We start from the raw sequence: 15,660 nt of genomic DNA, 5'->3' as shown, positions 1-15,660 counted from the left end.
ACGGCGTCTCTCATAATCATATGGTGGTTTTGGGACGTTAAACCCCACAAATCAATCAATCAATCAGAAATACGTTTCAAATAGACGTTAATCTTCTTGAAACATCAATAGTGATTGCAGTGCAGCCTATTCAATTTTATAAACTTTATATTTGTTCTTCTTTGATACAGCCGCCACGTCGGCTTATCGTCAACTGTGGTTAGCTATACCATGCGCTGAAGTTGACTCAAGTAGCAGTGTCCAGGGCGAACATACTCGCGAGCATCAGCGCTTCATATTAGCTTCTGGTTTTGCTAATACGCATGTTCTAATAGGCATCGTTGTGCAAGTTCAAACGAGTGGTTATATAAACATCTGAAACTCTTCAACATATGTCTCTGCGTGTAACATTTGCACATATATTCAGCGTGATTTCATGACATGTCGCTCAATTAAAAATTGCCGTACGGTCGCCTTCTCTCCGCTTGCTTCGTATAACGTCGATTCCCAGGTACGTGGGATCTGCCGAATTTTTTTTCATCAATATTTTTTTATATCAGTACAAGTACGCATTCGCTTAACGTCAATATTAGTCACCGATTGCCTGTTCAAGCGACCTTCCTTCGTGAACAGTCTCTGACAATTCCTTGAACCTATATTTGAGGACACTGAAAACGCTGTGCCTTTGGCGGCAGTGGTGTGATAATGTTTAGATTTCATGAACTTCAAACCAAGGCTGGAAAAAATTAAGGAGTGCGGTTGTCTTACCGCTGAATCAATATTTCATTATTTTTGTTTAAGCGCTACAAATTTTGGATTAAATATTAAATTTAGAGTCACTATTACGATGTTCAATTTTTGTTGACATGCAAAGCTTTACAAAGTGGAAAAAAAATATTTTCCCATGCTTGTGTGACTCAGAAGCATACTGCACTAATTGGATACGTGTGGTGCTCATGTATATTTTTTTTTCATTACTTGGCAACTTTCGCTGAAGAACCCTGTAGAGGTGGAAAGATGTAAACTCCAGAGCACAGTTTTCCGCAATCAGACTCAATGTGCATAGAAAACAAGTTATAGGAGTGTGGTGGGCACAACTCTGCAATGCGAATCGCAATGGCACAAACAAATATATCCCGTTAGAAAAAAAAAAAAAACGCGCCACTGTGCAAAGAGATACTGCGAGACATAGCACTTATCGCATTCATTGGCGCCGTGCAAACGCACATAGCAAAGGATTGCATTCTGTGAACAGAATTTGACAAAAAACTACTACAATAAAGAACACTTTTGTGACAGAATGATTCTCCAAACAATCAGAGGTAGTCTGTGGCACCACGAAACTGTGCATGGTGAAATTCTAGAAAGCGTTGCTATAATATGTAAGCACGCTAGACCATTTAGAAGCGTCTTCATTTAGGCTCCTAGAAGTCGCTTTCAACTTGTGAAATAAAGATTACTCGCGCCCTTCATGCTTATACTGTGAAGTGAATTCCACTTTCAATATTGTTGCTCTAGATGATTTGAAGGTATGTCCGATGGTGGGAACGAGTCTAGATATTGCTAATGAAGATAAAGTGCACATGTGCGTCGTGATTATCGAACCGGTACTAAAATGCATTGTCGGTTTGACCGATATATAGCAACACACAAATAAAGCACGCAAGCACTTAAACTACATTAGATGCCTCACAAGAAAAAGCACTACGATTTTTCCAGCTCAAATCATTGGCGGTGCTTTTAGCCGCAGTAGAATTCATCTTATTGCATGCCTTGCCTTAAAGTTTGCGACAATTATGGCAACGATCGGGTGTAATATAACTAATATTACGTACTTTGGGGGAAGTAAGAATGTCCTGCGAATTCAAACAACGCTGATACATGCCGTGGAGTGGGTCTGGCCAAACTTTCTTTGGCCGCTCGCTTTGCGCGCACATGTTGCAATGATTATTCAGAATTACTGACATTGGGCTTGGACACCTTATGCGTGAGTACAATGTTTCTTGTCTAACGTGATATACTGTTGCTGTTTTGATTCGCCATGGAATGTGCAGTCCACCATGTGCCACTAATTGGGTGTTGATCCTGCGCATATAATCATGCTGACGAGAGCTTATATATATATAGATATATATATATATGCGCGTGTGTGTGTGAGAGAGAGGGAGGGAGAGAGAAACAAATCTGAATAAAACAACATAGATATCTAATGACAAAGGAGTAATTACAAAGAAGTAATTACTGTTAGCACAGCCGCACTGCGGCTGTCCTAACAGTAATAATAATACTTGTGGTGTAACGCCTCTAATTCATGGCATGGTTATCACGGATGTTGTATAGCGCAGGGCTTCGGAAATTTTCAACCAACGGGGGTTCTTTAACGTGTACATAAATGCGATGCTAACAGGAGTATCTACTAGCTAGTAATAGTATGGAAAGGTGAGCGAGTTGGTTTGAGGACATTCTTGGAAACGTTTCGGCACGCAGACAGTTAACTATGTGCGCGCCGAAAAGTTGATAAGAAAGGGGTATCTAGCCTCGATCCGTAGCGGCCTTTATCGCGAGCAAAAAATGTCCGTGCGACACCGAAATCATGGTGCGGTGTGAAAGCAAGACTGACTGCGTGCGTAAGTTCGAGCCACATCAGCTTCGACGGCGCCAAGGTGGCAGCCACATTTCGACAACAACTAAATGAAAACAAAAAAGCGTATCTATAACTTCGTTTCCATACTCTCACTTTCAGCGTTCTTAAAGTCATCCAATTTTATTTTGACATAGCCCAAGGAGCAAGCGAGCATCATCTAAGTAGCACACACACAGGGAAAAAAAATTGGTTATTATACAACCTCAATGTGATGTTCGTACGCAAGCATAATGCTTGACACTTGGTGAACACGAAACCCTGACAGCAGCATGATTCTCTAATATCCACAGCGATATGGCAGCGCACAAACTAAAAACAAATAAAAAACAAACGCGCTTCTTTTCATACACCAAGGGTGTGTCTATGACGGCCAGACATTTTGTGCTGCATGCTGCGAGCTGTCTGAGACTGTATGTCTAGAAAAACTGTCAATTCATTGTCAGTCGTCGCCGTGGAGATAACGCCGACACACCGCGCTCTTATCTGCGCACTGAGGTGAAGCGGACGTTTCGTGGCGTGTGCGCCATTTGTTTTATTATAATTCATTCCGTGAAACGTCAGTGCATACGTCATGCCGGGACATTTGAATTCTTTAAGGTCGATACGCCACGTGGTGTCGTTCAGGCGAACTAAACCGCTCGTGTCCCCAAAAGCTGGCTCTTACATTACTTTCGTTTTGAGCAGATTAATTTTAAGACCTACTTTTCTGCTCTCCTTGCTAATTCAGTAATCATGAGCTGCAATTCATCTCCTGAGTTACTCATCGATGAAATGTCAGAGGCGAAGCGCATGTTACTTACTCTCCATTGATTCTTATCCCTAACGCCTCCCATTTTAGGTCTCTGAAAACCTCCTGTAAGCACGCGGTAAACAGCATTGGGGAGATTGTGTCCCCCTGTTACACCCCTTTTGATTGGTATTCTGTTGCTTTCTTAATGAAGCACTATGGTAGCAGTTGAGCCCCTGCAGATTTCGTCCAGTGTGTTTATATATGCTTCGTCAACGCACCGATTCCGCAGTGTCTGCATGACTGCTGATGTTTATTTTATACTGAATCAAACGCCTTCTCGTAGTCTATAAAGGCTATGTATAGTGGTTGGCTGTATAAAAACCAGCGCGAGAAATTATGCACTAAAACTTCTTACAATATCGGCACCTCTTGAGAACGAAGCTCTGCCGTGGATCGTGTTTCGAGGTGCGGAAGCGTTGAGGACAGTTGAGCTAGTGTACTCCGTCTTTTTGGGAGCAGCATGTACTGTATTTTTAAGCTGACACTGATAATAGTTTTCTGGGTGTGCCCGAATATTTAAAAAAAATGCAGATGACTCTGGTAATGATATCGAATTACGTTTTTTTTTTGCTTGTTTTAACAAGCTGTCTAGGTAAATGGGCTTTCCAAATACGTTAGGAGCACACAAACATTAGAATTTCTTTCCTGTATTGCCCTTTCCGACACTGCTGATATAGATTTTAAACGTAACGAGATATACCGTAACCCAGCACTCCCGGAGAAATGCGCATCAGGGTCGAATGCACCCGAACACTGCCAACCACATCTCGCGTAGTGTAGCTTCTCCGCAATAAGTTCATTTGTGAGGAGAAGCCAATTTTAAGCCTTCCATTTGTATTTGGGGAACGCAGCTTAGGGAAATAAATTACTAACTACTTAATTTAATGTCTGCCATGGTGGGTCAGTGGTCACAGCACTCGGATGCTGAACAAAGATGTTGCGTTTTCGATCCAGACCGCGGAGCGGCGGTCGCATTTTGATGGAGGCGAACTGGTAGAGGCCCGTGGACTGTGCGATGTCAGTGCACGTTGGAGAGCACAAGATGGTCAAAGTTCACGGAGCCCTCCACCACGACGTCCTTCATAATCATATCGTTGTTTTGGGACGTAAAGCCCCACATACTACTGTTGAGTAGAATCGAGCTTCTCACAGTTCGTTTAATAGAGGGTAAGAGGAAGCTGAATAGATTTTTGCTGCAGAAACCGAACAGTGACTGAGTGGTACCCGGGCACCCTTAAGTAAGTACCTTATGTCAGGATACCCAAAGATGGCTGGTGGGTCGATCTGACTGGCAGGGTCTTCGGCTCCATGGTCGGGGTCTTTTCTGCTTGCTGCCACTTGGATAGTGCTCGAACTGATTGACGGAGCCGCGCGGCTACCTTATCTAAAAATGTCAACCGCTGTGCTGGTGGCACTACACGTGGCAACTAGGCTTCTTGAGAAGACAGAAATGCCCGGGATGTCATACTTCCTGACTCAAAGACAGTGCTGCTATGTGTCTAGCAATCCGACTACCGAAACGCCCAGGTCCTCGCACCTCTCCAGAGCAGGTTGCACGCTCTAGTATAAAAAGGTTGTGTCGTGAGCTGCAGTGGGTTACTGTTCATAGGGGCCTCCCTATAGAAACGAGAGACTTCTGATTCTGATGAACTGGCCAAATACGCGTGCCACGATGCACCACTCCGATCAAGTCACCATTCAACAAAGGCAGTCTTCTCACCACCTGACTCTCCTTGGCAGCATATGGACGGCCAGGGTACTAGTACCAGAAGCCCCGCCATGGTGGTCTAGTGGCTAAGGTGCTTGGCTGCTGACCCTCAGGTTGCGGGCTCGAATCCCGGCTGCACTTCCGGCGCAAATGTTGTAGGCCTGTGTGCTCAGATTTGTGTACACTTTAAGAACCCGAGGTGGTCGAGATCCCCGGAGCCCTCCACTACGGCGTCTCAATCAAATCAATCCTTTTATTGAGATATGAATTATATGGAAAATGGAAAATGAGTCTAAACGTCCGTAAATGTTGCTGTGTATCATTCACCAACCGGATTAGTAAACTAGACACAACATACGAAATAAATAATTCAATAATTAGCAATGAATCATATTATAAGTATCTGGGCGTCTATTTTTCCGACAATTTCAAGTGGAATAAACACATTGACATAACTGTGACCAAGGCAGGCCGAATGCTATACTTCATACGCAGAAATTTTAGGCAAGCTTCACAGATCGTGAAACAAACCCTTTATTTCATGTATATAAGACCTATTCTAGAGTATGCTTGCGTAATCTGGGATCCCCATCAGCAATACTTGATTGACGCATTGGAAAAAGTTCAAAAGCAAGCAGCCAGATTTGTTAGCAACAACTATAATTCCTTTGCAAGCATCACAGAAATGAAACGAGCATTGAAATGAGAGACACTGATGGTAAGGAGGCAGAAACTCAGGCTTTAATTTCTTCATTGTATATATTATAATGGAAATGCCATTAACCCTCTTGATTATCTGTTCACACCAACGTACGTCTCTAATCGTCAAGACCATTCAAGAAAAATATTAGAATACCGTTACAAAACCCACTTTTTCGGTAGTTCTTTTTTCGTAAAAACAATACAGAAATGGAACCGTCTACCAGATTATCTCGTTAATGAAACTGATAATGAATCCTTTTTTTCTTTATTGTAACAACTCCTACAATATCACTGCCACTAAGAATGGTTTGCTGTCTCAAAGCGTGTGGGTGTTTACAAATGCATGACTGTGACGTTGTTTCACTCACCAATATTCGAGTGTTTTTTTTTCTCTTTCTTCTCTTAAAATATTTTGAGTGCTGTTTTATTTGTTGAATATATTGTTTCGGGTGAAAACTATGTAGTCAAATTATTATGTGTACCTCCCCTACGTAATGCCTCACGGTGATGTAGGCAAAATGTAAATAAATAAAAAAATGGACACACTCGGCTGGATTGTACCGCCAGCATCGATGTCATGCACCGTATATGTATACGTATCTATATGAAAACGCAAGAAAGGAAAGAAAAGCACTCCAGTGAGCGGAATCAAACGTGGGACCTCTGCGTTGTGAAAGGGAGGCTTTAACCACTGAGCCACCCCGGAGAACGTTGTTCGCCGTTCAAACGGCAAGCTATGTATATCTACCTCTTACCGCTGCTGTGTTTTCGGCATTACCAGAAAGAAGGCGCAATGAGCACGCGTCACCACATCGCGCAGCGGCACCCACTCTAATCTCCTTCGCGTACTTTGTCCGGCTTAGAGAAGGGGAGCAACGCTCCTTCGCGCGCCCTTATCTAGCAGTGGCGAGGAGGAAGAATCGTACGCTTTGGCTGGCCTCGGGCTTTACGTGGAACAATTCTGTAGTAGTTACCGTGCGCACAAAGGTCACCACAATCATTGCAGTCTCCGTTCGCTAAAAGCGCGCGCTTTTCATACTCAGCGAAGTAACAAATGAGACGCTTATTCGCATGCATCCGTATTTGTGAGTACGTTGCGTGCGTAATTTGTGCCGATGTACTTTCCATTCTGCGCGTGACTTTTTAAATTGTTGCTATCACGTTCATTGCTTCGCCTTTGCGGCAAACCTGTGAGCTTTTTTATTAACGCAGTCACCGCTCACTCTTACTCAAGATGCGAATAGGCTGTGTGCGTATGCCTGAAACTGTTGTAAGGCAAGGATGGACAGTCTCATCCAGATGACATCACTGTCAAGCAAATAAGACCTTGACTTACATTGTTCACGAGTTCACAGCTTTAAACACCAAAAGGAACCATATGTTGTCTGCCAAGAGAGACGCCTTCAGGATCACGGTGACTTCACAGCAGGGCATTTCATGATAATTGATTGATATGTGGGGTTTAACGTCCCAAAACCACTATATGATTATGAGAGACGCCGTAGTGGAGGGCTCCGGAAATTTTGACCGCCTGGGGTTCTTTAACGTGCACCCAAATCCGAGTACACGGGCCTACATTTCCGTCTCCATCGGAAATGCAGCCGCCCAGCCGGGATTCGATCCCGTGACCTGCGGGTTAGCAGCCAGCAAGGCATTTCAGACCTGATCTCATTTCGCCGAGGGCACAGATCTTTCCAAATGAAAAATCCACTGGGCAAGCAGGCTTATTCGAATGACAGACATTATCTGCTTCAGTATGTAGGTGACGTTTCTTTTGGTTGTCATGTGCATACTTCCTTTTTATTCGCGTTCTTTTATTCCGATAGTAACTATATGGATACTTTCGGGAGTTTTTTTTTTTCATCACCATCATGCTCTGTATATCAGATGCAACATCGTAAACGTCGCCCCTCCCCCACCCCACTCCCCCAGTTGATGCTACAACACGGCGGTTTTGGTGACGTCAGTGCAAGCCATATACAAATAAAAACAGCAAAAAATAGTGCTGAAATTTTCCTTGAGATGCGCGTGACTGTGGATTCGAACCAGCGACCGTTCATTCAGCGGAGCGTCGGACCACACTTTACGCGCATAGATACTTTTCCACGCAAGCGGCAAGTAATTTATGGACATCTTTACTGTTGTCGGTATGCGGATCGACTGCTTAAAAGGCTTGTTTACTTACGCACAAAATGGCGCAAAGTGCCTAAGGGTGTGCCCTTTTAGGATATAAAAGCCAGATCGAGAGCGGGGCTGCGCACCTCCACCGGAATGAAGTATGTCACTTACAGAACGTGGTCACCTGTGGTCACACGCTTAATTCTAGAACTAATCAGTAGATGACTCACAGCTTTGTACGTGTTGCTCTCTCATAGCAGTTCACGCTTAAGTCGCAGACAGCACAATAGACACTTAGTTCGCTGCAGCGAACTAAGTGAATAGTCACAGACAGCATTATAGTCACTTAGTTCGCTGCAGCGGACGGGTTTGCTAAAGGAGTGAGCCGCTGGCCTTTCTTCGTGTAACATTCCGATTCGCTGCTATCGCATTTATTGATCGAGGCGAGACTATGACCTGGGGAGGATGGGGGTGTCACTCGAGCAGCAACTCTGAACTATGCTTCTGACAGCGTGATCTCTCGCATGCGCGCTAGCTCGGCAGCCATCAGCGGGCGGCTCGCTTACACGTCTGCGTGCTGCATCGCGAAGAGATGTTGCTCACTCTGGAGTGGCCGTGCTCTATTACACCAGCATATTGTAGAGTTGCACAATAAGCTGCGACTTTTCTAGCTATCTGCAGCCACGCATTTGTTCAACCTGAACGCGTGACCATCAACCACCGAGTCGATAAGCGCCGCACAATGAAGCAAAGTAGCGAAATGAACGAGAATACATGCGTGCGCTCGACGAGCAGTCACAGAACACCTACATGGAGCCATCTGTCTTTGCTAGGTTGTTCTGGGAACCGGACACCACCCCCGCTTCTTTTGAGCACGCTGTCATACAAAAAGGAACAGTTCCACCACGACGTCGAAGCAATGAAAGCAATGGCAACACATTGTAATGTCTTGCGAAGTAAGGCTAGCAGCTAATATTTTAAAAATCTGATTTTACGCAACTCTACAAAACGCTGGTATACGAGAACGCGGCCGTGTTATGGGGAGATGCTCTGTCCTTAGTCTCTTCGGGTTGAGCGCAGCACGTGGAAAGGTCCAAAGCCACTGACGCATGCCGAGTTAGCGCGCGAGCCAACGATCGGGACCATGCCCTCAGAATCGAAATTTACAGCTGCTGCTCGAACGATCACAGCCTTGAATAACTAAAACTGTAAAAGCTTCGAAGAAACGGGAAACTGTGTTTCAGCTACGTTTTCGGGCACGGCGCTTGATGGCTGTTGCACCTAGGTCCTGTGGCGCTAATAAACTAGTTTGGCGCAACACGGGCGGTTAGGCACAGAATACCAAGTTTGGCGCATAATGGCGCAGCTGTTCCACCACTGTAACGAGCAGACTTTCATTTGTGGCACTGCGCGCTCAATGAAGAATCAAAGTGACGCGTCATGGCCATTGACGTTCCACGAGTTATCTGAACACGTATAGGCGCGGATTCCGCGAAAGTCCGCGCTCAGCGTGAAACTTCCCACGCAACCATTATAATCAGTGGCGCGTGAAAGAACGCAGGGCAGCTAAGATTACAGACACCCACCCAATGAAAGAGGGAGAGTGCCAGCCCCGATAGCAATCTTCCTATTCGCGGCGAGATCGGGCTATAAGTGGCAGCACCGTCCCCGTCCCCCCAAGCAGTCGGCGGTCGGCTTAATATATAAGCGGTCGGTGGCGCGTACACTCTAAAAAAGCGAGTAAAAAGGGTGTATTTTGTCCCACAACAATAATCGTCATCTACATTGCGTTCCATCTTTGCGCTATCGCCCCGCGCCCGGTACATTCCGGTCACGATCGACATGCCCATTAAAAAGGTTACATTGCATTCTCGATAGGAAAGCGGCCAGCGCCGAGTTTTCAAGAAAGGAAGCGTACGCAAGCCTGATGACGATTATTGTTGTCGGACAAAAAGACACCCTTTTTACTGGATATTTTTTTAGAGTGTATTGTAAAGGGTTACGAGGTTGATGATGGCATCCCACCGCTGCCACCAGTTGTAAAGGGCTCGAAGGTTGACGGCAGGTACGTCGGGTTTTCTCTAGGGTAGTTGGCTCCCCGCCGTCGTCCGCATAGACGATGGTCGCCAGTGAGGAAAGGCGTTCGTACACAGGGAAAGAAGGTTTATTTGCATGATAGTTGCATGAGTTTGCATAAACTGTACAGAGATTCAGCTGGTCCCCCATTATGTACAACAGAGATTCAGTTCATGATTCAGCCGAGAATCAACTATGCACAAAGATTCAGCTCATGATTCTGCGCCTATTTGTCTTCGGCTTTTATAGCCCGCCGTCTCCTTACACGGAGGTCCAAAGAAGGCGGTGACCACTCTTGCCACAAATCAGATGACGAAGTCTCAGTGGTCCATCCACCAGAAAGGATGCAGATATTGCACCACTCGGCTGGGCGAAAAGGTCCAATGGTAGCACGAGCACACCACACAATGACACACCCGGCCCATGCCTTGAAGGCACTGCAGGGCGAGGAGGTAAAGTCCGGAAAGGGAAAGTTGAGCTCCTCCAGGGAGATGGCGAACGTCAGCATCGGTCCATGGCTGCTTTTAGCTAGAGGCTTCCAGAACTCCCTCGAACATGGCAGACCTAAACGCTCGATTCCTTGGAACGGCTTCTTCGACGCGCTCCCATGCTTCCGGGCTGTCGGTGCTTTTGTGGCAATTTTGCGTCGGCGACGACTGCCGAGTCGAGAGCTTGACTCCGAGAGCACCGTCACATTGGCGCCGTCCCACGCTGTTCGAGCTCGTTCAACAAAAGAGTTGTTTCGCGAAGCTTTCGTTTAAGCCCGACCACTACCAGGAACCTCTACACGACAGCGTGGTGGTGGTAGTGGTTGGAAGAGGGAAAAGGTACCTAATTTCTGCATCCTGGTTGGGAGCACGGCGCAGTGCCAATGGAAGACAGCGTCTAGCCGACTGGGCGCCGATGGGGAGAAAGCCTTTTCGCAGACAAGCTCACGCACAATGGCGTCTACTGAGACGGACTGCCGGGTCAAACGTTACAGTATACAAATACATGCAGCAGCGCTTCGTTGCGTGCGGACTGAGCTGATTGTCAGCGGATAAAACGCATTCACTACAGCTTACAGTTAATATCTACACTCTTATCTACTGTATCGGTGCACGACACCTATGCAACGTAAACGTTACCGCGAAATAGACAAAAGATAGACAGAAGTGCCTTCTGCCTTCATAGGGATGCTTGCCCCGAGTGACTCACTTCATGCTTTCGCCCTAAATGACGCCTTTGCTGTGTTGTTTCTAAGAGGTTAGCTTGTGTTCTGCCTGCTACGCACTGCTGTAGCGCGACTGAACTATTATGTACAACTTTGTCATCTGCATACTACAAAAAATAGACAATGTGCGATTCATTATGTACCACCGTTCGCACCTTATGCGCATATCATTTTTTTTCTCTCATTCTGTTGAATCTGTTCACCATGAAATCTGTGACAGTCGATAAGCCTCGTCGGGAAACCTTAGTGGCTGACGGCGCTTTACGCTAAACTGCGTTTACCGCGTGTACGCATATGTCCTTGCACCACTAAATATCTTATAGGGAACTTGTATGAACGGCGGCGACGCTATGCACTCTGGGTAGGCAGCCATTTTTTTTTTCGGAGGCACTCGGGGAGTGCAGCAGTGCCGTCGTGCTTGCGAGCGTTTGCGTGGCTTGCAGGCGTGATCGAGTGCGAGCGCGATGCAAATTTAACTTCAAGAAGAGTCGGGCACAATGTCAGCCTAACCAGATGACTACACCGCAACGCTGTGTCAGAAAGACCTCGAGCGGTACGAAAAAGAGACGAGAATTCGCTCCGAGTGGACCCATTCACGCTTCGTACGGGTGACTGTGTAACTGACGTTCAGTTGTGACCACGCGTTGACAGCTCCGACATTAATGAATTTCTCGTTCCGAGGAAGAGTTTGATTATCCAGGAGCTGTGGAAGTCGAGAAAAGCCATCAAGGGCCACAACTTTTTGACGAGTGGCTGGTTATTGGACTCGTGAGTGAATAAATTCGCCGCCGATACCGTGATCGGCGTCAATCAAGTAAGAGGTGTTAAATTCATCTGCTGTTAGGAGTGAGTGAGCCTAAAGCATGGTGAGTGTAAAACACCCCTATCACCACAAATTATACATTTAAAAAAGGGTTGTCGAAGTTCATAATAAATATTAACAGTAATATAGCAATAGAAATATTATTAATAATTTCACACTCCAGAAGCAGTGTTCAGACTATGAGCAACAAGGTAAATTATAACAAACACAACCTCGAATATCCGCAAGAACGTGAAATACTTGTTATGAAAACAATATAACAACAATTATTCGTGAAAACAAAAACACGGGTATCCCTCCGTCATGGGAATCGGCCTATAACACAAAAATAAAACTTGCCTTTCAAGAGGTATATAAATATTTACTGTACATTGACACCGGGGGCTTTGCCGAACGTATGCACCGGTGTTTGGATCTATAGTCCCGATCAACATCGATGTACCTTCGGTGACGCTTGGTAAGTACATCTCATCCTGACGACAAACATTCATGATAAACTTATTAAACAAATCATTGTGGTAAATGTGGATGTTAACCACCAAATTATAATCAGAGAAAAAGGCGTGATATCGAAATGAGCGTCGCGTATTGTATGCGGAAATGGGCTAAGCACGACAATCCTCGGCCTGTTAAAGTGTGATTGAACTTCGCGGTATCTGAAAGAAAACATGTCGTGTCAGCTCTGTGTATGCAAATTTATATAAAACTGCAAGCGTGCCCATCAAGTTCTCTCTTTCTCTCTTTCTCTCTCTCTCTCTCTCTCTCTCTCTCTCTCTCTATATATATATATATATATATATATATATATATATATATATATATATATATATATATATATATATATATATATATATATATATATATATATATATATATATATATATATATATATATATATATATATATATATATATATATATATATATATATATATATATATATATATATATATATATATATATATATATGCGCATGTCTGCTGCCGAGTAGGTAGGCAACTCGTTAATACAAGCAGGTGGGATGAAGCGAAACCATTAGACTATTGAGCGTTGAAAACCACACGAGCCGCAAATACGAGAAATGTTCCCAGGGCTGGTAGGCTGTGCCATGCGGTAAAGACCAAATTCATCACAGTTCTCGCAGGAAGATGGAGTAGGCCGGAGCGGCGCACCATCTCACATTGTTCACTTGTCAGATCAGGCAAGGAGACATTGATGTGCTCTAGCAAAACGACAGAGCTATTGCCTTTTTTTTACTAGTTGGGATAAGGGTAGGGGAATACAATGATATTTATTGTAACAAAAGATTAAAAATCAATACGAATTAACATCGAATGAGTGAGGGGAAAAATATATATGGTAAATACTAATATAAAAAAACTTTATTCACACTTCAGTACGCCATACATATTGCGACTGAGGGATGTGGAAGACGAAGATGACGTTCGCTCTCGAGGCGCTGGCTCACGAGGAGGTACTGGCTACGCTTTCTCGGCTTCCATTCTTTGGTGCACGAGACGTGATGCAGCACGAATGTGTCACTAGCACCATTCCAGTGATGTTCGACGCCGCCGCAGTTGATTGTGTCTTTGGAGCACCGCTTGCCCACTGTCGTTCTGTTCATACCGGGCTTTCTCGCTGCCGTTGTCCGGACACCACTCTGATGCAGGCCCAGTCTTCAGTCTCACTCAAGCCTTCGATGTTCCAGGCAGAACGCGTCGGACTGTCGGCCACGTTCACGCCCAAGTTCGTTGCCGCAAGGTTCGAACAACCAGCAGGAATTCAGGTGATTACATCAGTAACCTTTGTTGCAAGTTTCCCGCTCCGTCTTCGAGGGCTGCACTCAGGGCAGCCTTGAGATTCGAGCATGTCAATGTCACCGACGGCGGACGCGCCCCAGCGTGCCTGCACCGAATCTAATAAAAGCAACGGCCCTCAAGTCTACGGAAAATTACGGCGGTACCACCAACCAGTTGGCGCCATCACGTGTTTCGCCAGGAGTGGTGCTTATGCGAAGTTGGGCTCGGTGCTGCTTCTTGATGGGAAAGTGGCGCATGTCACCGTGTGGTCATTGCCCGGTAGTATGCTGCGGACCTGTGCCTGGTACATTGTTGTTTGATTTTATCCTCAACCTGCAACCAGGACAGCTTAGCTACTGATTGTATTTGATGTTTGTGTATAATTGTATAATTCTAATGGTTGTGTATCATTAATACGATAGCTGGTTTTAATAAATACTTGTGGCGAATTTTCGTTCGTATTGTCTTTGTGAAGACAGTGTCAGAAGCTCTCCGCTTTTTTCGGTGGTATGTTCACATGTGTATCGCTGGCGTACCAAGTCGGGGAAGGAGAAAGGGGTGGTATGGTTACACCCAACCCCCCCCCCCCCAAAAAAAAAATTTTCATTCTTGCATGGGCACGCGAACGCTTGGTCCACTTCTCTCCGCTGGTATCCTCTCCCACACCGCTTTGCCCTCTCGCCGAGCGCCCTTCCCATTCCTCTCTCAATTTCGTGTGGCACACGTCATCGCTGACGGGCACCTTGAAACACCCTCTACATCTGGTTGCCGCGACTCCAGCCATCGACTCGGTCAGTTCCGTTGTAGCGGCGTGCTTGTTGGCGAACCGTGGCTCCCGTAAGGGTGCCGGTATGGACACGGCGTTGCGCGCACGCCTTCAAAGGATCACCGAGGCGATGAACCCGTACGGGGACACGACGTGCCTCGCACGTGCTGCACGCAAGCAGGCAAAGGCGTAGTCTGAATTTTTTTTTTCGTGGGGGTGGGGGAGTTCACGCCAACTCGACTGGAAGGAGGGGGGACAAAAGCATCCGTTTTTTTTTCTGTTACGCGACTATCAGCGGTAGATTGAGCAGATTCATATGTACAAGCATGTATACCAAAGTCGCGAGACGCCCCCCTCTCCTTGTACGTATAGGCTGCGGAGAGAGCCAGTAAAAGTAAAGTCATTATCATCATCATCATTATAATAATAATCACCAACCTGACTACACCAACCGCAAAGCAAAAGCATCTCCCATCATCAACCAATCAACCTGGTCTTGTGCTTTCGGCTGCCACGTTGTACCTGCGAATTTCTTCATCTCATGAAATCACCTACCTTTTTGTCTCCCATTCGGGCGTTGTTCTTCTCTGGGAATCCGGCCCCGCCGCGGTGGTCTAGTGGCTAAGGTACTCGGCTGCTGACCCGCAGGTCGCGGGTTCAAATCCTGGCTGCGGCGGCTGCATTTCCGATGGAGGCGGAAATGTTGTAGGCCCGTGTACTCAGATTCGGGCGCACGTTGAAGAACCCCAGGTGGTCGAAATTTCCGGAGCCCTCCACTACGGCGTCTCTCATAATCATATGGTGGTTTTGGGACGTTCAACCTCACAAATCTAATCAAATCTTCTCTGGGAATCCGGCCATCATCATCATTATCATCATTATCATCAGCCTATTTCCACTGCAGGACAAAGGCCTCTCCCATGTTCCGCCAGTCAACTCGGTCCTGCGCATTCTGCTGCCATTTTACAGCCGCAAGCTTCTTAATCTCATTTTCCCCCCTAACCTTCTGTCTCCCCCTAACCCACTTATTTCTCTGGGAATCC

Source organism: Rhipicephalus microplus, chromosome X (assembly GCF_043290135.1).
Source record: "Rhipicephalus microplus isolate Deutch F79 chromosome X, USDA_Rmic, whole genome shotgun sequence".
NCBI lineage: Eukaryota > Metazoa > Arthropoda > Arachnida > Ixodida > Ixodidae > Rhipicephalus > Rhipicephalus microplus.
Note: the sequence above shows the minus strand (reverse complement) of the source record.